General features: G+C 38.8%; 1 protein-coding gene across 2 annotated transcripts in view; it reads left to right on the forward strand.

The window, feature by feature from the left end:
- Nucleotides 1-485: 485 nt before the first annotated feature.
- Nucleotides 486-23752, forward strand: part of tanc2a (tetratricopeptide repeat, ankyrin repeat and coiled-coil containing 2a) — a 180563-nt gene continuing 157296 nt past the window's right edge. For both annotated transcript variants that reach the window (XM_056234696.1, XM_056234697.1), the window contains exon 1: nucleotides 486-803. The gene's annotated coding sequence lies outside the window, so the exon portion shown is untranslated. The remainder of the gene's footprint in view (nucleotides 804-23752) is intronic.

Below are 23752 nucleotides of genomic sequence, written 5' to 3' on the forward strand. Positions count from 1 at the left end.
TTTGGCACATTTGGCACCCCCCCCCCCCCCCGCCCCCCATATTCTAAGACATATTTTACATATCTTAAAAAATATGTCTGTGCCATTTTTTTATCTCAAGATTCGCATCAGTAATGTTTTTTTTTTCTAAGGCACGTTTACTTAAATATCCTAATTTGAACTAAGGCCTAATCCTAGCTTAATCCAAGCCTTTTCTGTGAAACCGGGCCTACATCTAGATTTAAATTAAGCTTGTAGATCTAGATTTGTTATTATTTATAAATGTTAGAGACTCAATAAAGAAAACTAACTCAGTTTAAAAAATTGTCATGGTGTCAAAGTCAGCATTAATCTATTATTAATAATTAGGCTATTCTGCATCATAATTTCAGGCTAAAGTGCAGAGTGTGGAGAACTGGAGGCAGACATACTTCCCGCCTCCTCATGAATAATGCTCAATAGCTCCGCCCACCAAGCGCAGAAGCTGTTGCAGTCAGAGCGCCCGTATGCGCTCGGCGTCCACCAATGATACCAGAACCGCGTCGCTACAGTTGATACATACAGAGGTCCTTCCGTCTGCGGACGCGACGGGGCTGCACTCTTCTTTCATGGAGATCTTCTGATCACAGATCTTTTACATTTGCTACGTGCTGGCTGGTGAGTGCGAAAACCAGGACTTATCGTTTAAGAGGAAAGGAAAACAGAAGGACGAAGCGTTTACACTTGGTGAAGGTGTTCTTCATCACCAGCGGTTCCTAATACACGGACACAAGCCCAGAAGAGCAGCAGATCCAAATCCATACGACTGCATATGAACAGAACGGGTAGGCGCAATCTCCAAATGACAATATGATATAACATACAGCGTGTTGACATGAAATGGGCGACGGTTACACGTCGTTTCCTAGCGGCGTTCATCGTGTTTCACGAATCAAAATCAATGAACCATTCTGTTTATTTACAACGTTAGGAATAATATCTGAGTGCTTGTTAGACAGCTAGCTGCTACACCTTCAGCTCTAATTTTCCTTATTTGAAAGCGGTGAATGTATCTCCCTTAGCCGGAGATACAGCGCTTATTTGGCAACATTGCTGCGCGTGCAGTGTATAGCACAGACGCATGGCAGGTTTGGGGCGTTCATCAATTGGTTGTATTAATTATTTTTATATGTAAATTATTTATTATAAATAAACCATCTATTTTGATAAGGTGTGTGTATATATATATATATATATATATATATATATATATATATATATATATATATTACACACTATACATACACACACGTCACACACACACGCATACATGCATTCAGTTTAGGCTTTTTTTGTACAAATTTACATAAGAAGTAGAGGTTCAGGATAATGGGTCCACTGTTATCAACTGCGTAAACATCTCAATGGGGTTTCCAGGTCTCCTGGAAATTTGTTCAAATATACTGATATTACATAGTGTCCTGATCATCCTTGAATTGTTATTAATCAGAGAGTGTGTTTGTATTTCATGGGACTTGGAGTATTGGGGTGGGAAACCCTCCTTATGTGTAACCCATCATATGGCATGCATTTATTGTGTGCATGCAGAATTCATGCCGAGAATAGAACAGCGCAATTCCTTCTGCATCAGCACTGACAGGGGTGCAATGTGGGAATTCAGACCACAACTTTATTGACGTCCTCCTTGGCCTTGTCTTCACCTGCTTTACTACCACCCTAATGTTAAGGAGTCTTTGGCAGGTGTGGCACCACGCTTGTGTGCCAAAGAATTTTCCTTAATTTATGATTGGCCCATAAGCACATCCTGATGATAGCTCTTCTAGCCGTAACGGTTTGATTGTGGGTTTTAGCGTAATATCCTTATTCCAACAAAGGCTTTTAATTGCATACTTCATGTGAGTGTCGTTTTTATCTTCATAGACCGTTATCCCTTCTTCAGAGGGAATTTGCATTGACGCATAATCCAAAATGACCCTAACATTTTGGAAAAATAGGTGTGGCACTCATTTTTAGAAGTGATTAGCATGCTTAATATTTATTTCTACATGATTGGCTGTCTGTAATAACAGCTGTGGTCAAGTGATTAAGGATTTCAGAGTGCCGTCTGGGTTTTGGGGGTTTGAGACTTTTGCACAGAAAATCATCTCAGCTGTGTCTCAACACTGGCAACCACATGAGAAATGTCTTCTCTGGTCTGGGGGGCATCAGCTGAGAAAATCACCCAATCGTAATTAAATGCTGCAAATTGATTCACCGGCTGGCCGGTGTAGTGTAGTGTGTGTGTGTGAGCAGGATGAATAGGCCCAGGGGTTCTTAACTAAACACCAGTGAAGTAGGATAACTTTTTGCTCTTGTTTTGGAGAGAAGAGTCATTTTACTGGTATATTTTCTTATACGCCACATTTCAGCTGCAAGACAAGTGAAATTCGATTCAAAATTGAAGGAAGCACAAAGAGCCAGGAGAACTGATAGATTTGACACTCTTTAAATTGGTTTTCCCAAAGTTAATTTCAGAGCGTGATGTTTTGACCCTGAACAACGAATAGTGTTGCCACTTTTCAGACCAAATCTTGGGGATTTGTCTTTCATAACTTCCTTCCTTTACTCAACTAAAGAAGAATTCTCTGAATCCCTTGAAACCTAGCAGCCATTCAAACATTCTAGAATTAGTTCTGCGGTCTCTTGTTTACATTGAATGTCCCTTGTAGTGATCTATAGAGAACTTTCTCCATAATCTCATTCTCATAATTTAAAACGAGCATTCCGTGTCATCAGGCGGTTATTCTAGGATCAGACAGGAGGGTCCGTAGCCAAGGCAACAAGTCACCACAAAGGCGAGCATGCCAGGTGTTGCTCTGTAACATTTGTGCCTTTGAAGCTTCCGCACCCCTATGGGGACCTTTTATGGGGTCTGTTTTCGTCCTTTTTGCTGCACATGGCCAGGCACACATTGTCTCTCTGCTTACCATATGAGCGTAACCACGATGCTAGTTGGGTGCGGGTTTGAAAATACCCCCTATGAGCTTTATTATATATTTGTAGGGCCCTATGAAATCCATGTTTTTTTCATTTACATCTATTTGAATGGTTTAATTACATTTTAATAATCAAAAGGGTGTCTAATTAGTTGAATTCATAGAACTTAAATATTTCATTACAATTTTAGCAATAATTGTGCCCGATTTTTAATTACATGCACTGTACAATATTAATATATTTCTGTCATAATTTCTACAACTTAAACCAAACGTTTATTTTGTCGGGTTGTAGTGAAGACTGTTGAGTGTATCTGAAGATACACACACAGACTTAAATAGCAGTCTTTTTGTGGTTTAATATTCACAGACTTTAGTCCCTATCACAATTTGATTAAGTGTACAAACTTTTGATTTATTCTGCCAAATTGACGTTTCTGTCATTTTTGTAAATTACAATAGTAAATTACACGACTTTATTCCGCGATTCCATGTTTTCTGAACCCTGGAAATCATAGGAACCCTATATTTGTATAGTGTGTGTGGCTTGACGCATAATACAATGCGTCACATAATGTCTATGAAACAGAAGCAGAGTCCTGTGTTGTGAATTGTTGGGTTTTGGTCCCTCAATTTTTGCTCTCCAGACCGGGGTCACTTTAATTATGCGAGAAGCAACAGATGTAGGGCAGCTTAGAGTGGTGTGCAGCTGTGGAAACCCACGGTTATTTAAACGCATTGAAATGTCTTGCCTCATCTACCGCCGCAATTTGTAGTTGATTGATTGTATGTTAATTCTCGCTTTCACATACCCATTTTTTTTGCCTTATATGTCTTCCTCCACTCACATAACCAGACATTAGACTATTTTTAATCTTCCCTTCTTGGGTTTTGGGTATTTAATCATCAAAATTATTTTTTGATGCCTGAAAGCTTCAGTCATCACCCTTATCAGGATCCTCAATGATGTCTATCTTAGCCAGACAGAAAAAATGCTGAAAATAGAACGGCTTGATACCAGACACGTCTCTTACAAGAAGACTGTTTCAGATGGTCTGTTTTCTGATGTAATTGCTTTTTCACTTGATTGGTCCTATCATGGATGTATGTGATCATGTGACCATGCATGGCTGTATATATGGAGGTGTGTCTCCCCACTTGTTTATGTCTGATGAAGGGCTTGGGCCCGAAACGTTACGCGTGGTGAGCAATTATTAAACTCACTTAGGAGCACTTTCTGGTGTGTGGACTCATTGTTTATTTTTTGCAACTACCTGTCTGCCCAGCACCCAGCTTTATTGTTTTGGATGTGCGTGCTGCACCTTTTTGAACTTGTTGTTCGGAAAAAAGCCAGCCATTTTGGTTCCTTGTGATTTGAATGGTGGTACTTCTCTGGGTTGAGCTTTATAGCCTTTCATCAACATCACATTGGGTTGTTGGGATCAGATTCTGCAGTCCAGGTGGGTTCCGTTCAATCCCCACCCTGATCCTGAAGGATAGATCCTCACCAGCCCCCACAGGCTGATCAGAGAAAACTCCTGAGGTCTGTCTCCAGACTCGTTTTTTCTCGTTTCTCTCATACATTCCTGTGGGTATGATTTAATTAACCTATTTGTCAGTGGCATTCTGCTCTCTCTGATACCTGTGATGGAGCTCCAGAGTTACTGAGGAAGTCTGGGTCATCAAACACATAAAATGTCAGGTCCAACCTGCAGAATCTGTATTTGTTTTGGCTCCCTGTCGTGCCATTGTCTACTGTCCGTTTAGCCCAGCGTTCAGGCCAGCGTTGGTTAGTTTAGTTCGCGGAGACCAGGCACAAGGGAGTTTTCATTAAGAAAACATCTAGATTATTTTGTTCCTAGTTCATACCAGGACGCTTCCTGAGCCCATGTTTGTATTAGTCAGAGATACATAACTCTTATGATGACGTTGGTGGACAGTAGTGCTTGATAAAGCTGTCCTGCTCAACTCGTTGACATCCCCAAGGGTTTGCTTTTTGGTTTGGCAGTTGTTTTGTTGTCTTGGTGTTAGATAATTAACCCTGTTAAATTGCAGTTTTTTTTTTTTTTAGGGCATCTTCCATGTAAAGCTTGACAATTGGTTTACTGCCATAAGCAGGATCTGACTGTAAATTTGTTGCAGGAAAAAAAATCTGGCTGAACTGACCTAAATGGGTTTATTACTCTTATGATTCAAGGAAAATTATCTTAGATTAACATATCTACATAATGATTTTTTTTTATGTTTCCATCTCATTTGTTGTAGGATAATCGTCATGAACTACATGCCTTTTTATAGCAAAATCATCTGAAATATGTAGATATTTACATTAATGTTAATGCTCTAATGTTGCATGTATATTGTGAGCTATATAAAATTCTGTAATTTACTCACCCTTATGTTCTTCCAAACCTGTATGACTTACTTTCTCCTGTACAACACAAAGCAATTTTTTCTTTGGTTTCTATGATGTTTTGACCTCAACATTCTCAAATATCTTCTAAAGGATGACATCATTTTTATTTTTGAATAAGCTATAGGTCTTAAAGTATATAAGGTCTGTTTTTCACACTTAAAAGTTAGGCTACTTGGATTGCACAGAAGTCATGTGGCCAATTTCATATACTTTATTTTTGAGCTTGCCACTGTCGTCATTCACTTTCAATATATCCATAAGAGTGGTGAGGTATTTTTCCAAAAACAAAATCACCTTTTCTGTGAAAAAAAGAAAAGAAATTCACACCAGTTTGGAACAACATGAGGCTAATTAAATGATGAACAACAAGTAAACTATTTCTAAAACATTGTTGATCGAAGGGTGGCCAGACCACTTGTTGTTTAAAAGGGAACGTGTGAGAATATGAGCACCTTTAACTGAAGCCACATCATTTGCCTAGTATATTTGTTTAACGAGTCAGGTCTTTATACCTTATGAATTCAACAACCTGCATGACAACCCTGTTTGCTTATGTACAGCAGCATTCAGCAGTTCCCCCAGTCACACTTCCTCCCTGTTGAATGAAAAGTCACTTTTCCGTAGCATAGTACTGTTTCCTTCTTGAGTGCACTTCACCATAAACATGCGTTAAAGGGATAGTTCACCCAAAAATTAAAATTGTCATCATTTACTCACCCTCATGTTGTTCAAAACTTGTATGAATTTCTCTTTTTGTCTGCTAAACACAAAAGAATATATTTTGAAGAATATGGGAAATCAAACAGTTGATGGACCCCATTGACTTCCATAGTATGGAAAAAAACACTACGGAAGTCAATGGGGTCCTTCAAGTGTTTGGTTACAAACATTCTTCAAAATATCTTCTTTTGTGTTCAGCAGAAGATAGAAATTCATACGTGTTTGGAACAACTTAAGGGCGAGTAAATTATGACAGAATTTTCATTTTTGGGTGAACTATCCCTTTAAGTCCTCTAATTGCCCTAGTGTCCGACACAACCAGTTTGTCCCTTTAAATCCAGTTAATCCGGATGATGTCCTCCCACAGCCACTAGTCGGTTACCTACAAGTATTTGTTTACTCAGTTAGCGTGAACTGTTTGCTTTGAGAAGCATCTCTTGAGTGGATATAATGCTGATGCAAACACAACCATGTGACTTGATATACCCTAACTACTAAACCTGTTGAACAAGCTTTTTATTACTTGTTATTGTCATAGATGGTAGATTAAGATATAAATTCTTGGTAAAAGAGGAGAGACCAGGCAACAAATTCTAACCAATTTTTCCCACACATTGATCACCACAGCTCAAATGTTTCCAGAGCAGTTGCTTTGACCACAGACATTATATACATCTTAGCGTATATGTCATTTATCATCTGTGGCTGGAAACAAGCTTCTTGCGGTAATGTTGGAGACATAGCTGTGCCTTTGTAAAGACCAGGCCTTCTGTACTGTCACCTCCAATGGAGAGGGCGACCGGAGCCCTCTGATTCAATATGATGGCTCTTTGACTCCAATTCTTCTCCTGGTCTTGCATACACTGTCTGCTTCTCGCTGTGGTGTTAAGTTGAATGCTCCCCCGCAAGCTTCTAGCGTTTTATGCCAGTGGTGTGTGTTGCAGCGGCTGCAGGTTAACTGCAGGATCCATCTCAGATCTGACAGGCTTTCGCTGGCTGAAATCAACCACCCAAAGAACCTTTGTACAGTGTGAAGTCTGTTATATCTTACACTCCAGAAGCTGGAGTGAGAGTAGAGCTTGTCTCATACTATAGGGACTGGTGAATCATTTTGAAATCAGTTATAGACCTTATGTAGCCCCGCCCCTTTTCAGCGCTGCACTCGTTGTCTTTTGTCTTCCGGTCTGTATTGTCACAGCGATCTTGCCTATTTATAAATGAACGGCTCGTTTTAAAATCTTCCCGGTCCACTGACATTTGTTAATACATCTGCTTTAAACATTACAATCCTCATGATAACCTTCGTTAACTTTACATTAAGTAAATCCACTTCAAAAGCTAATTACTCCTGGACAGCGATGCCATAGAGATATACAGAGCGACCGCAAAAACGGAAGTTCAAAGACAATATTCTAAAGATGGCGGCGCCCTTGTTTCTCTGAGAGATTATAAATTCACTGCCCTTTTTTTAATTCTTTCATAACTTCTAGCAGATGGCCTGTGATTTCAAATATCTGTTAGTTGCACATGCATATTATCTCACATTTGCTCATTCTGCTGATGTTGTGCCTTTTTATATTTGCTGACTCGCATGATTCAGGCTGTTGGTCAAACAAAGGCTGACGTTTAAGTGATGATGAAAAAATCATTGCCGCTTGTTTAGTGTTCTTTTGTTCTTTGTTTTGAACACAGCTCCACAATCATCCATTGAAACCAGAAGTCAAGCAAGCAGAGCAGAAAGGAGAAGTAGATGCGTTTTAAACATGTGTGCTGTAAATCTGCGCTGGCCTGTTGTGTCAGACAGTCTAAGTCATTGTTGTGGCAGATGTCTGTCCTGTCACCTTTGACCCCTTTGCTTGAGGCCACAGTAACTGCCCTGTCTTGGAGGGCTGGAGGGAGGCTGTTAAACGAAAGGCTCTGTTTTGCATTTGAAAGTGGCGACATGTTTCAATTAAGATGCACACGTTGTCACTCTTTTTGTCTTTACTTCTCTGGCTACTGAATTTAACATCGTTCACCTCTCTCAAACTGTAAAAATGTGAGAAAACCGTAGTGTGTGTGTGTGTGTAAGTCCATCTCTGTAACTAGTGGAAATTGCGGGTGTTCTTTTAATCTGCAGCTCATTAATTCAAGTTTTTTCTCATATTCATTAATGATAATATAACTTCACCACCTGGTCCAGCTGGTGACAGCAGTGAGTGAGGATGTGTGGGAGAGTCTCTGTGTGTGCTAACACTTGGAGAACGGCTGTTTTCACACTTGGTCCAAAACCAGGTCTCTCCAGCGCTGGAAAGCTTTTCTAATATTAACGCGGGTCCCAAAGCTCTTGCCTGATCATAAACCTTCTTTTTCCAGCGATATTCCTCTGACCTTTTCTCTTTTGTAATGTCTCTCAGCCATCTCTCCTCCTACAGTCTTTCTTCAAATCTCCCTCTTGCTCACTCTCTCTCTCCTTTCCCATCATGAGTATTTATTTAATAAACGGCGTTCTATAAGTAGGCATGTACATTACTGTTCAAAAGGGGTTGGTAAGGTTTTATGTTTTTGAAAGAAGTCTTTTATGCTCACCTATGCTGCATTTATTTGATCAAAAATACAGTAAAAAATGTTTTATTTCGATATATTAATAAAGATAATTAAATTTCAGTTATCAGGAGCCATTTCTCCTGTCTTCAGTTTCACATGATCCTTCAGAAGTCATTCTAATTTGATGATTTGCTGCTTAAAAACCATTTATTCTTATTCATTTAGAAGTTGTTGCTTATTTTTGTGTGAAATCTGATTTAATGCATCCTCGCTGAATAAAAGTATTAATTTCTTTCAAAAAATCTTACTGACCTTAAAATTTTGAAAGATAGTGTATGTAGTATGATTGCAATCCAGATTACTTGAGGGTTAGTTCACTCAAAAAAGAAAATTCTGTTATTAATTAGGCTACTCACCCTCATGTAATTCCATCTTCGGAACACAAATGAAGATATTTTTGATGAAATCCAAGAGCTGTTTGACAATTTGAACAGTTTTTACTACCTTTCTGGGCCTTGAGAGCTAGAAAGCTCTCGGATTTCATCAAAAATATCTTCATTTATTTTGTAGTCTGAAGATGAACGAAGGTCTTACGGGTTTGGTTCGACATGAGGGTGAATAATTAATGACAGAATTTTCATAATGGGTGAACTAACCCTTTAACCCACCATGTTCCCATTATGTGACCTACAATGTCAGCCGTGTCGCTGTTTTCTGAATATGACTCCTAAAAGTTTTACTAAAGTGTCAACTTAATATGCAGTTTTGAATCTCAGTGGAATAAAGTAAATTATCCAGTTATTCTTTTTTCTTACGGTTTATGAATCCTGCCTATTTTGACAGTACTGCTTTTCATATAGTAGGGAAGTTGGCATATATCTAGTTTAAAAATAACTCTTAAAACCAACATGAAAAGGTGGCAACAACCTGCCAAAAAATACAAGTGCTTAGTGACCTCAGCATAAAAGGGACGTTGTTACAGGCGAAGCAAGTGTTTTTTTTTTTTTTTTTGAAAGATCGTGAGGGCAATTTTGAGAGCAAAAAAGGTCAGTTGTCTATTGTGAATAGTGTAGCGACGTATGAAGCACTGCTCACACAGAAGTCACTTTCAAACCAAGAAGCTTTCTGTTAGTCAACATGGCGAATCCCTGTGAAATCTGTGTGAGTAAATCTTTTGCCTTCACGCAAAATAGATTGCGTGGATTACTAATTGCCATAACTGGATTTTGCCCATTAAAATTGACCAAATACCAAACCTTCAGGACTAAAAATGTGTCCTTTTCCAGTCATTGCGTAATGAAACCGAGAAATAAGCGCTGACTTGATGTGATGTTTTGTGCAGTGATCATGACCTTCAGACGTGACCTTCACACACTCTCAGAAGGCAGTGTCGTGACGATTATTGTTCCCCTGTATTCAATGCTTTTCGAAATAAGACACCTTTGACCTCTGCTGTGACTGTCTGTTCCTTCTCAGAAAATGCCGTGCCCGTGCAGTAACAAGACCCTTTGGGTGGAAGGAACAAACAGGAAGGCTGCAGCGACTTCTGTTCAGCGCAACAGCAGAAGTGGGTTCTTTTCTTTATTAAAGAGCCAAGAGTGTGAGAATATCTCTCTACTGTACAACATCTGTTTCCTCTGAAGATAATCTCAGGCTTACATGATCCTCAAACGGACAGCTGTTTCACTGCGCAAGTACAGAAAAGACTGCTTTCTTGTAGAAGACGTCTCCACATTGAAGTGTCCAGGCGAGGTGCTCTGTCATCTTTGTGTAAATCAATGCTAGGTACGTACGCTAACAGAGCCGTCACTCTTGTGCTAACACAGCTGCGTTGGATAACTTTGGCTTTTGTGTGCCTTTTAGCTCAGTGGTATGGATTATCATCACTATGAAGCTATGTTAGAGATGTCAGTTTGTGTGACTCAGATGTAAGACCATGTTTACTGAAACACCTGAGGCCTGGATTTTAGTTTTTGCATCAAGCAGTGTCATGGATAATATGGGACTCAAATATGATGCTTTGAGTTAAGCAAGTGATTTGCGCAAGTAGGACACATTCCTGGATCAACATCCTTTGTTGGACATCAAACAACATTCCTGTCTTTCAGTTTCATTCACTGGCCATACATTAAATGCATACAAATTCACTGCACGGCCAAAACAAGTCTAAAGTTTAAATGGGCAAATGCTTAAGAGTCTATGATTGGATCATTATTGCAGTGATTATTATGTTTCTAGCATGTTATGTTTGGCAACAGTTCTTCTACCTTATTAAGGTAGCTTTTCATTTCTTGAACAACCATGTAGGAAGACAAATGGGTCAAATAAAATCAATCAAGACATATTCCAAGACAATGTCAAGATGCATCAGACTCAAATAACTGTCAATACAAGATCTTGACCAAACATTGATGCACCTCTTGATGGAAATAACATCACAACATTTATTTCCATCAAGAGGTGCATTAATTTTTGGTCAAGATCGTGTCTTGACAATGCAGAGTACAGCACTTTGTAAAGTCTCCTCCAGCACATCACAAAGACTTTCACTGAAATAAAGGCCTGGATGACATGATCCTAAAATCCTAAAATATGACCCTACATATTATAAGTAACACTTGCATGCATTTATTAGTGAATGTAATAACCATTGACCTAACCTAGGTTGATAAGGATGTTGTTCCAGGCCTTAACCATAACTCAAAGCCTAACCTAAACACAAAATATAAGAAACAGTTTTATTTTAGTAATATTTATATATGAATATAGTTTTTTATTAATATTTTGAATTGGCTTTTATTTTTTGTATCTTCGATTTAATTTTATTTTTTTTGTAATTTTGTTTTTTGCATTTTGAATGCTTTGTCACTTTTTTTTTTTTTTTTTTTTTAAATATTACTATTTAGGTTTAATGTTTTAGTTTATTACCACTTTGTAATTTTTGTGCTTCAGTTTAAACTTATTTCAATTAGTTAGGTTACATTTTTAGAATTTTAGATTAAGTTTTTCATTCTATGTCTTCTTTCAGGATTGTTTCAATTAACAAATGTTTTTAATAGTTTTAGTTAACGATAATAACCCTGATAAGAATGTTATGCAAAAAAAAGATGTTGACCCATGAATATGTCAAACTTGTGTAAAGCACAATAAGCTTGGTCTACGGTGAGCACTGACCATACAGTATTATTAGCCGATCACAAGCTCTGAGAAGCCTGGGACATATTAGGTGAATCTGACTCATGCGGATAGAGGAAACACTTTAATAGTATCTTTCTCTTCCTTCTGCCCACTGTTTGTCCGATGGTACCCTGACAGAGCACAACAATGGACCTCTTTCCCAAGTGTACGACTCTCTTAATGTATCTACTGCGCCCAGTTTTGTTGACGTCAGTATTTCTGGTTCCTATTTAAGGGTACGTTTACACAACAACGATATGCTTAAAACGGAGAAGTTTTTCCTTTGAGTTTTCCGCGTACAGACGACACCATTGTCAAAACGATCCCCATTCACAGGGTTTTCCGTGAAAACGAATAAAAACCCTATATTCTGCTTCCAGGCCATTAGATGGCGATGAACACGTGATGTCATCGTCTTCAGAGTTTTTGTTGTTTACACAGAGACCGTTTTCAAAAACGTGCACTTTGAAACCCGTTTTCAAAACTTTGCGTTTTCCAGCACCCAAAACGCCATTGTCGTGTAAACGAACTGCAAAAACGCATAAAGTTTACGTTTTTAGTTGAATATGGCCCCTTAAACAGTGCTCTAGCCATTCATCAGCTCTAACTGTTGTTGCTTTACATTTGATTTGTGGCCATGTGAATTTGCATTCTCAAAGCCAGCCATGAAAGACATAGTATATAAGTGGGCGTGACCTCCACTCTGCTTATGTTTAATTCCTCAGTTTGTCCGTGACCACGCCCCTTCCTGCAGTGCTGGAGCAGCATGTGCTGTTTATTATGCTGCTGAATGAAGAACCAGCCCCAGCGTGTCCTCATTCTGTCTCCTTCATAGAGGGAGCGACCAATCAGCCTCCTCTGCTTCAAATCCGCAGATTTGCACGAGCACTCTTTGATATGACATTGCTTAGATGGCTAGCATACTTCTCTCCTCACTGTTTGTGCAAATTCTCCATGCAGGTGGAGAAGCAAAGAGAGAGAGTGATAGTGGAAGGATGGATGGATGGATAGATAACACCCTGTGCTTCAATGGAGTCTAGGACTCCCTCTGAGGAGCTGGTGGATTCCAGGACTACGCTGGATTATTAATGACTGTCTAGCTGAGAGAGAAAACTCAACCCCAAGAGTGCACACATACTGACAAAACGAAGGGAGTGGCTGAGAGAAACAAGCACAGGAAACAAGATAAAGAGAAGGAATTGTAATGAAAGAGTGTATCGCAATGGGAATGAGTGATTGAATGTGCTACAAAGTCGAGGAATGAAAGTAAAGTAGAAACGCATTGTGAACACGTACAAACGTTTAGCATGCGCTGACTGGTCCACAACACCCAGCATGCAGGTGAGATGACAGCGAGTATGGAAATCAGCTAGTGATAAAACATTCGGTGTTTGTGTGTGTTTTAGGGTGTGTCGTTCTGTGGGGGGTGGTGGAGAGTAAAATGTGGCTGCGCAGTTGAATGTTGTTTACACTAGCTTCAGTAAACCTTTCTGACTGCCTTTGTTAGCATGCACAAAGGAAGTACAGATACCTCATGGATTGAGCTGAAACATTTATGAGTTCGCTCTGTTTCCCATCATCTTCACTCATGATGTCACGCCATGTTCTTTAGATTCTCGTCACGGATTAACACTTCCAAATTCAATCCTTTAGAATCCTATTGTTGATTTCTGTCAGGCACAATTCATCTGCAGAACACAACCTACAGACGTAAACCTTTTTACTTCAGGCAAAAAATGCTTTTGATCAGCTTTTTTTGAACAGCCAAGAACTATTTTAAATTTGACAGTCTAAAAAATGCAATGCTATTTGTGAGATGGTCAAAAAGCTGCACAAGATGTGATCATTTGATGTAGTATCATTTGTAGTAGTTCTCAATTAAATTAGTATTGTTTAAGGATTTTGGTTAAAAGTTGGAATAAAATCAAATTAACTTTGTGTGCTGAGGGGATGATGTAATTTTGTTGGCCAACGTGGATGTTATAGCATCATCTGGTTTCCCTTAACAAACAAAAACAAAAAAGGATTTTTCCATTGGCTTTTGGATTATTGCAGAAAATAAGCTGTGTGATTCTTACATGGTTTATCAAGATAAACTTCACCAATGAACACAACTTTGAATGAATTTTAAAGGCTAAATAAAATCTGCAGAAATGATAAAAGCTAATGTTAGGCTATAAATGAACTGATCACATAACTTCACTATCACTGAGAATCCAAAAACTCTTTCAAACTCCACACCCCTAATCCTACCCAAGGGGTTTACAGTGCGTATCATGCACGCAAAAATATTTTTGCCGTATAAAGGCCGGAACACACCAAGCCGACGGTTGGCCGTCGGGCAGTTTTTGTGCGTCGGCCGACTAAGTTTCCTCGGTGTGTTCCGCACGGTTCCGTGCCGTCGGCTGAAATTGGTCCTCGCCGGCTTTGTTTCGGCCGATTCGACATGTTGAATCGGCGTCGGGTCGTCGGTGAAAGAGGGAACTCTGATTGGCTGCTCAGCTTAGTGAAAGAGTCAATGCACGAGAATAATAGCAAAACAGCGAGCAAAGAAGTTAAAACTCTACAGATAGAAGGCTCTCTTATGTTACGTCATCTTACCTGAGTGTTCCTTGGCGAATATTTCAATATTAACACGAGCGGAGTGGAATAAAGAAAGTGTTTAGCAGGATTGATATTCAAAACGGTAAGCACGCACTGCTTTGTTTACGGTATGTGTATCTGCAGCCGGCAGCGTCGGTTTCCCCTTTTTGAATGACGAATACAGACGAATATATCTGCAGAAATAGATCGTTGTCTCATTTACACGCAGGCGCAGAACGCGCATTCTAGCTGACAGTCGCCTGTAGTTCTCTCGGTGTGTTCAAGTTAGGGCTGCAACAACTAATCGATAAAATCGATAATAATCGATTATGAAAATCGTTGTCAACGAATGTCATTATCGATTAGTTGGTCTGCTTACGTCACGGGGAGCGTTTACTGGTGATTGGCTGAAACAGGCCAATCAGGATGCTCTCTGTCTTACACGCGCTTCATGAGGCACACACGCAAGGTCTCTCTCCCTCCGTTGCTCTGCCGCGCGCTCGCGCTACACGGTTTGGAGCACAGTCTCTTCTGTCTCGCATGCGCGCTCTTGCTTGCGTGCTCAAATCCCGGGAGTTTGAACTAATTTGCGAGCCGCTATCAATATGCGGGTGACTTCCAGAACTTCCGGGAGACTTGGGATGTCTGTATTTTGCGTCTCGAGCATCAGGTTGCGCAGTCAGTTCGCTCGCAACATAAGTGATGGATTAAAATAGTTCTACCGCAGAAATATTAAATTAAAACGGTCTTTACAAAGCGAAGCACTAAATATAAAGGCAGTTAATAACAGCAGCAGTAAATTATTGTTTTTTAGTCACTGTACTCAGTGGTTTTCAGCGAATGTTTGTGCACTAATGCATCAATCTTCCTGTCTTTTTAATCAAGCCTGTTAGCTTGCCTTGCTGCGTACCTCCACTCCGCTCTCTTTATATAGCATTTGTCTACTATTAAGTTTTAATTGTTTTTCAAACGCGATCTACTGCGGCTCTATGTTCACACGCTTGTTTTCAGTCTTTCTATATTTATTTTTACAAATTATCCTTATAATTCAATTAATTTTAAATAAAAATTAAATGAATTATATATTTGAGATGTTTTTAGTTTATATCTTCACATCTGAACAACATGTCTGTAAATTTGTTTTAACAAAAATTGTGTTAAAACAATATGTTGGATATAAATGTTTTTTTTGTTTTTTTTTACATTAATCATGGTTGTCAACTTGCCATCAGCAATTATCATTAAAAACAATGCAAATATTGATATTTGTAAAACTCAATGTGTGGCTTTTGCCCTTTTTAAAGTACACTTTTACACATAAATATCCTAATTTAGGGTTTTAGGTAACACTTTATTTTACGGTGTCCTTGTTACATATGTTACATGTACTTACTGTAGTAATAACAGTAAATTATGCATAATTACATGCAACTAACCCTCAACCTAATCCTACCCTATTACTATAGTAAGTACATGTAGTTACTTAATATTACTCTGTACTTAAATATATAATTACACTGTAACAAGGACACCTTAAAATAAAGTGTAACAGGGTTTTATTTAGTCATAATAAACAAAAAATCTAATTGAATTTTTATCCGATTAATCGATTAATCGAAAAAATAATCGTCCGATTAATCGATTATCGAAATAATTGTTAGTTGCAGCCCTAGTTCAAGTGCAGCTTTTTACCCCGACGAGAGGCGACAACACAGTAGGCTTTCATCAGCGCTAGTTCGTCGGCGTCGGCTTGGTGTGTTCCTGCCTTAAGTGGCATGAGAAATAAAATTGTGGTTTAGATATACGCACTTTCATGAGATCGTGTTGTATGTTCCCACCAGTCCTGAGATCTCGCACACAATAAAGCCGCGTTTCCACCGCAGGAAATTTCCCCAGGAACTAGGAACTTTGGGGTGGTACTCCGTGTGTTTACACCAGGGTCTAAATGAAGTTCCCCCCCAGAAAGTCCCTGCTGGCGAGGTAGTACTTTTTCAGAGTTCAGGAACTTTCGGGGTGGGACTTGTGCGCTGAACATGCTGATTGGTTCTTTTACCTTGTTCTCTCTGCCGGATGGCGCGCGTTCGTCCCATCCATCTCACGGTCATGTCCGCTATAGCTGATAACAAACGCTAGCATTACAAGCTTTCTGAAATGAATACGCTTTGGTATTAGTGTTCGTCTCTTTTCTGCCGTTTTGTTAATTACCTCGTTAGTAAACCAATAGATCGCACACAAAAACAGCACAGCTTGAATCTCCTCAATACTTAAAACTCAAAACAAGTACGCGCAGACTGGGAGGAGCAGTCGCACGCAGTTCAACGTCACCAGACTAATCTTCCCGGTACTTTAGTCCACGGTGTAAACGCAGTGAGCAACCGTTCTGGGGCAAAAAAAGTTCCTATGAAAAAAGTTCCTGGGACAAATAGTTCCTGGTAATTGCGGTGGAAACGCGGCTTAACTGAAGCATATGCGCGCGCAGGCTGGAATGATGGCCCTTTTCATCCTCCTCTGCCTCAAAATCATGGTGATGTTTGGCGAACTTCGCATATATCACGAAGCTAACATCAAGCATATTTCGCGTTCGTCTATCTGTGCAAGAACCCCCTTTAAACATGCGCGATGTTTCAGATAGTATGTCAAGTGTAAACATGAATGGGTCACAATTGAAAGAACATGTAAACGGATATAGGCAACAAATCAGAATTGGGCATCAAGACCTGCAGTGTAAACGAGGCCTTTGTGTCACAATATGGTAGTAAAGTGGGTTGGAACTTCTCTTTCTTCCATATTAGAAACTGTACTAATTGACTAGTTGGAGTTTGAGGTTTTTCAGGAAAGTTTTAGATGTAGGTAACATTGCAGCTTATCACTGCAATGTTCTTCCCTGATCAAGCATTGTAGAGAAAATGGCACTCAAAGCACTTGAGCCAAAAGAGTCTGACCTGTAGAAAAGAACGAACAAAGGACTGAACCCTATAAACCAGACGTATACTCTGATGGGTCAGCTTGATGTTTGGGTGCTTTCAGAGAGTAACAGATGAGAGCTATTTGTCAACATTGCCTTAAAGAACCTCATTGATAGTTATCAGTTAGACGTTCGCCATTGTCACACTTGTGTTAGCTAGACACGAATTATAAAATGTTTCGTCTTAAAAGTCTTTATCAGGCAAGGGGTCTTGCTCAATACATTCCCCCTCATTGTTTTGAAGAAAGTTTTACTGAATATTTGTTCCAGAGCTATAGCTCACTTGCTGGCACATCATAAATGCCTTTTGTCTGGATTCCTATTGCTTGCGTTATCGCCTTGGTGTTCTCTGGTTGGCTAGTTTCATATGATCTAGTTTCTCTGCAATGTTTGGGCACAGTTTCAGTTGTTGCTAAGAACTTGAGCTTGAATCAAGCTGTTGTTTCATGAAGATACATTATTTTACACTTTGCACACGTGTTTAACGTCAACATGAAATGAAATTTGGAGCCCATTTTACTTCCGTAATGTCTCATTAAGTAATTTAATATCATGTGACATTAAGCGGACCAGGAATGTGTGGGAAGATTTTATGAAGATGAATGAAGGTGCATGTTAATCCTCTAGGGCAGGGGTTTTCAAACTGGGGTCTGCAACAGGGTTATAGGGTGTCTGTGGAAAATTAGAGGAAAAGATTCAAGCTAACTATGAACTTAAACTTTTCTTTCTGAAGCACCCCCCCCCTTCTTCTTTCTTCATCCTCTTTCTTCTACTCTACTCCTCCTCTCCATTTAGCTGTTCCTGATGGTGACAGTGCTTCTGTAGGGTATTCACACCAGTTTAACAGCGGGGACGGGTTCCGAAGAGTTTCTTATGAAGAATGAGAGGGGGCGTTGGCAATGCGTTTTGTATGAAACATTACAATTTTCTCAACTTTCAGTGTCATTACAGAGCATCAATTTTACTGTTCGTTTGTGAGATGCACTGCCTGCAATTAAGTCAGTAAATTTGCGTATTTTTTCAGGCCCTGTGCCAAATGACTGAGGAAATGGCGACACATAGATTGTCAGATAGTAGTTTATTGTATCCTTTGCTTTTCACTCTTTTAGGACTGCGTGATTTTGGGGGGGAAAAGTATTTCAAATTTTTCTTTTGTTCCCTTTTTTATAGCTCCAGATGTGCTTATTTAGAGGGTTGCACAATTTGGCCCAACAATTTATTACGCATATTACTATAAAATACTACTATTGCTACATTTTTATATTATTTTTGTTTTAATAATAATAATAAAATATTAAACCAAGAAATATTAATATACAGTTAATTTTTAAATATATTGTATGCTGGAGAAAATGCTGTTACTACAAATAAAGCCCTTTCTGATTATGTTAGCAACTTGACAAAATAGTTTTGTCTCTGAGGTACAAATACGTTACTCAAACAATAAGACTAACTGTGTTGAGCTATATAACAATTATTAGTTTCTGTAGATAAAGGTATCCAAACAGTTGCTCGCCTGTCTAAATAAAACATAATATTTTAAAGCGTCTTTAAATTTCCATGGTGTCAACGTTTCTACAACAAAATATATGACGCGTTCTAGTGTTTTTGGGATATTTTGATCTAAACATATTTACATATTGTGTTAGTGCTGGGCGGTATACTGAGAATACAGAATACCGGTGTTTTATTTTTGTTATGATTATGAATTTTTAATATACCGCAATACGCAATATACAATTTCTGATAAAATAAAAGCTTGATGTTTTAACTATTATTCTTTCTTAAATCCTCAATTTGTTTAGTGTCTAAAACCTAATATTATTAGGTCTAAACATATTTTTTACAGTACATTTCTGGCAACCACAGCTGCAGGTTTTTTAGCGTAAATTTAACAGATTTTTTTTTTAAGGTGTATGCCATTAGCAACACAAGTCATCCAGATTTTATTAATATAAAATGATATTCTGGCTAATATTGATCTAGCTTACTGCAGCATGCCGTGCAACAAATGTCTCACACTAGCCACCGAGCGAATGCACAGAGTAACTTTATAACAACTTTCAACACACTCAAATGTATTTTTAGTATGATTGTTTTGACCAAGTAAAACAGCGCTGTGTTACCCCCACAGTTTTAATTTGTCAAATAAAGTGACCTGTATGAGTAGTAATTCAGCACTTGCGGCTATTTCATTAGGATAAAACAAAACAATGTGAATTTAAATGCAACTAACAAAATTCAAGTTCAGGGAAGGAGGCGGACATTAAAATTTATTCATAAAATAAACATAAACAACAAAACGAAAGGAGCACCTGCAGCATATTCAATTCAATTTTATTTGTATAGCGCTTTTCACAATACATATTGTTCTAAAGCAGCTTTACAGAAAGTGCATTTCAGAAATGTACATAGAAAAAAATACAGTTAATCATGTATTAATTTAGGGCATAACATATCGCCGGAGTTGAGTCGTCTCTTCACAGGCGTCGAGTCGTCTCTTCACAGGCGTTTAGTCATCTCATCGCAGGTATAAGCATAATAAAAACAGCAACATAAAATGTCCCAGGCTCTCTGACCCACCCTGCTTTATACCACAGTAACATTAATTAAACTTTTAATACATTAGCTCATCCATGGGGGGTATTTTCGTAATATTCTCATTTTCCACTAGATATTTTCCTCTATATCTCATCAGCAATTTCGATGTCGGCAGCTCTGCAGCAGCTGAGCACTAAGTAGCGAATGTACAGTGACGTGACATCACTGCCAGATTCAAACTGCGTGCTTTCGCGCTATGGCTGGCGCGCTGAGCCAAAGACGGACGCGCTCAGCGCTTGTCATAGGCTATATCACAACTGTTCAGTGTTTTTAACCACATAATGTTTATTTTAGGTTTCAGACATTTAAATACATATAATCTATAGCAAAACAATACATTTATAGTTTGTAAAATACACAATGGTGTCTAGGGAAGCAGCAATAACAACCCATTCAAATATATTTGACGACGGTTTTTATTCATATCAGAGAGACACAGTATAGCAGTAAATAACTATAATGTCAACTAAATTTTTCTCCCAGTTCACCGGCCACTTACTTTCATGTTTTTCGGGAGAAACTGGTGAATTCACGCGCTGTAATAAAGCGCTGTAACAGACAGAAATCTCTGAACTGCGGTCCAAACACGGCGCCCATCTCACGTTACAGATCAAGATAATTTATAAAGTTTTTTTAAACGACAAAAAATCACTTACACATATTTGAGAATCGGAATAGAAGATAGTTCATGACTTGGTAAGCAAGTTTGTTAATATTTAGAAATAAAAGCGCTAAATCTGTCATACAGCGCTATTTTGGCTGTGGTGAATCACGTGCCAAGCATGACGCGTCACCATGGAAACGGGACACATGATGTTTAGCCGATGCCGTCTAAACATGATATCGTCCATCGGCACAACCCTACTCCCATGATTCCAAGCTTATTCACGGCGTCATCAAGCCACGCCTATGTTAATGTATCCATACGCGACCTCTAGCGGCGAAACTTCCATACTGTGCCTTTAAATGTAAACTATGTTGTGTTTCCAAATGTAGTTTATAAGTGACCCAAACTGAGAGCTAATGCAGAGATGAGCAGCATTTTCTGTGAACTGAGGCTGTCTGAGGAACAAGGGAACATGACCTACTCGCATGTAAAAGAACACAATGCCATGCTTCATTCTGAAACATGCAGTGCGTATATATTTTTTTTTATAAAATCACAGCCTTTACGATTTAAGCCATATCACGATTTCGATTTTATTTCAATTAATCATGCAGCCCTAACAACTATCTTTATTACAAATTATGAATGCACAAAATCCCAATCTGTACAGTAGCATTAGAGAGAGAGAAGAACAAATAGAAAGGAAGGGAAGCTAAAAAGTGAAATACAGGGAAAGAAGGGCAGAAGCCAAACAGAGAGCGTAAACAACCACCTTCAGGCGCTCAGACACATTGTTCTGATAAAGCTCAACTGTGACGCATGTTGTATATGTTTGTGTGTGTGTGTGACCATTTTTAAACTACGTGCCAAACCTGGAGATCCTTAATGCAGGCTTGCTAGCATTAGCCCTGGAGGCTGATAACATCTGGAGTGGCTCAAATCACCACCGTCCTCCCCCCATTTCAGACTCCAGCAGTGGAATTCCTCCCTCTGCCATGGGGGGAGCGTTTAACATCTAATACCACTAGGGAATCACAGCAAAGTGGAGCATGATAGCAAACCCTATTTCAGCTCTAGAGAGCCCCTTTTGAAGTGGAAATTGTGTCCCTAGGAGTCATACGCCACCATGGAGTGGTCAAAAGAAGTCAATGACCGTTCCTCATCCTTCATTGTACTGTCATTTCTGGGTCCTTTTGAAGTGACTAATGCTTTTCGTTCTACAAATAACGGCACGAGACCATGAAAGACGACTTCTTTACGCAACACTTTTAGGGCACCATACTGAGACTAAAATGGTGGCATTTAAAATGTAATGTTTTTGAGAATATGATTTAAAATTTAAATTACAAATACAAATGTCAGCATTTTTCATTTGCTTAAGCCGTAATATCCGAATCTGAACGCATGATTCGTATGAGCCACTTTTAAAGTTGTTAGTCCATCATATTATATCATTTTTATTATATAATAAAATATATAAAAAAAAAAAAAATATATATATATATATGACACTTATCATCATTATCAATATAATATGCCTAATATTTGTTAAAACCATGATTAATGTTTTTTTTTCTGAAATGGGAGTCCTTTGTAACATTATAAATGTAATTACTTTGAATCAATTTAATGCACCCTTGCTAAAAAAAAAAAAATATATATATATATATATATATATATATATATATATACATATATATATATATATATATATATATATATATATATATAAATATACTAATATGTATACATTTACATTTATGCTTTTGGCAGATGCTTTTATTCAAAGCTACTTACATTGCATTTCAAGGTACAAATTTACATTCTTTATCAGTTCTTGCTTTCCCTGGGAATCGAACCCATGAACCTTTATTTATTTATTTATTTATATATAGCCCTTTATTGAAGACCACTTTTCAACTGAATGTTAAATAAATATGGACTGACATCCTCTGCAGAAACTCAGAGAAATATTGTCATGAATCAAGTGAAAAGAGATAGAGGTGTTTGATCTGATGGCTGATATTTCTGAGATGTGACAGCCTCTCCTTTCCTTAAAACCCTTTATTTTAGTATTGGGAAGGGACGAAAAAATGTCTTTCTCTGTCTTGTTCTCTCTCACTTTCTCTCCCGGTTAGTGAGATTTGTCCTTGTGAGGACACAGCGCTCTCCACTGTTTCAGCACACTGTGCTGGCTAAAAATACCCTCCACCCCCTTGGCTCAGCATCTACTGCCCAGTGTGGGCTAGAGGAGGAACGAGGAAGGGAGACCAAAAGGCACCGAGGGTGGGTGAGAGATAAGAAAAGGGGTTTGAGTGAACTCGAGCTCTTTCTTTTGAGTTCCTGCTGAGATTCTTCCACCCCCAGGTATGACGGTGAATACAGGGCTATTTTTGATGGAGATTTGTCATACTAAGAACCGTAGAACACTACCAATACATGATGATGTAGGTGTGTGCAGTAACTCCAGGCTAACATTGTGTATTAGCCAGGTGTGATACAACTTTCAAGCCCCAAGTAACTTTTCTACCCACACTAAATATGAAAATCATGTGTGAAGGGACAGAGCCATTCAGATTTGATGTTTAGTATGCAGCTATAGCCCCTTTTGCACCGGGTAGTTCTAGGAACTAGAACCATGGGAACTAGCCACCAGGGTGGTTCCCCGATAACTTAATGTACCCCAGGGCTATTTTCCTGGTTGCATTCGCACCGGCAGTAGGAACTCTAAAGCGATGTAAGCCGCACTTGTTGTTGTGATTTATTTTGACAGCGGGGCAGACTTTTATTTCGACGCTGCTGAAAATGCCAGAGCCTGAGCACACTGTGCTCCCATTCTCCGTCTTCATTAGTTTACGATCTGTTTAACAGTCATGTCTAATACATTATTAGATGGAACTGTTATATAAAGAAAGTAGAACGTATAGGAAAAAGTATTAGTGTTTGCAGTGTGGTTGATGCCCAATGTTGATAACTGTGCAGAAATACATAATTATGTTTCACTTGGTCTCCTCAAAGTTGCGTTGGATTTTCTCCTTAGCGTAAAGGTTAAGAGGTCCATCTGTCACAGTTTTCCATTTCCGTAGAGTTAGTTCGAGTAAATAAATATATAAGCTATAGCCTAATCTGTGTGTTTTTTTTAATGGCGGCTGCTGGTGTTTTGCGTGTTTTCGGCTCAACAGCGTACACATCACACACATCAC

This window comes from Rhinichthys klamathensis, unplaced genomic scaffold, assembly GCF_029890125.1.
Source record: "Rhinichthys klamathensis goyatoka isolate OS25496 unplaced genomic scaffold, OSU_Roscu_1.1 h1tg000401l_1, whole genome shotgun sequence".
Classification (NCBI taxonomy): domain Eukaryota; kingdom Metazoa; phylum Chordata; class Actinopteri; order Cypriniformes; family Leuciscidae; genus Rhinichthys; species Rhinichthys klamathensis.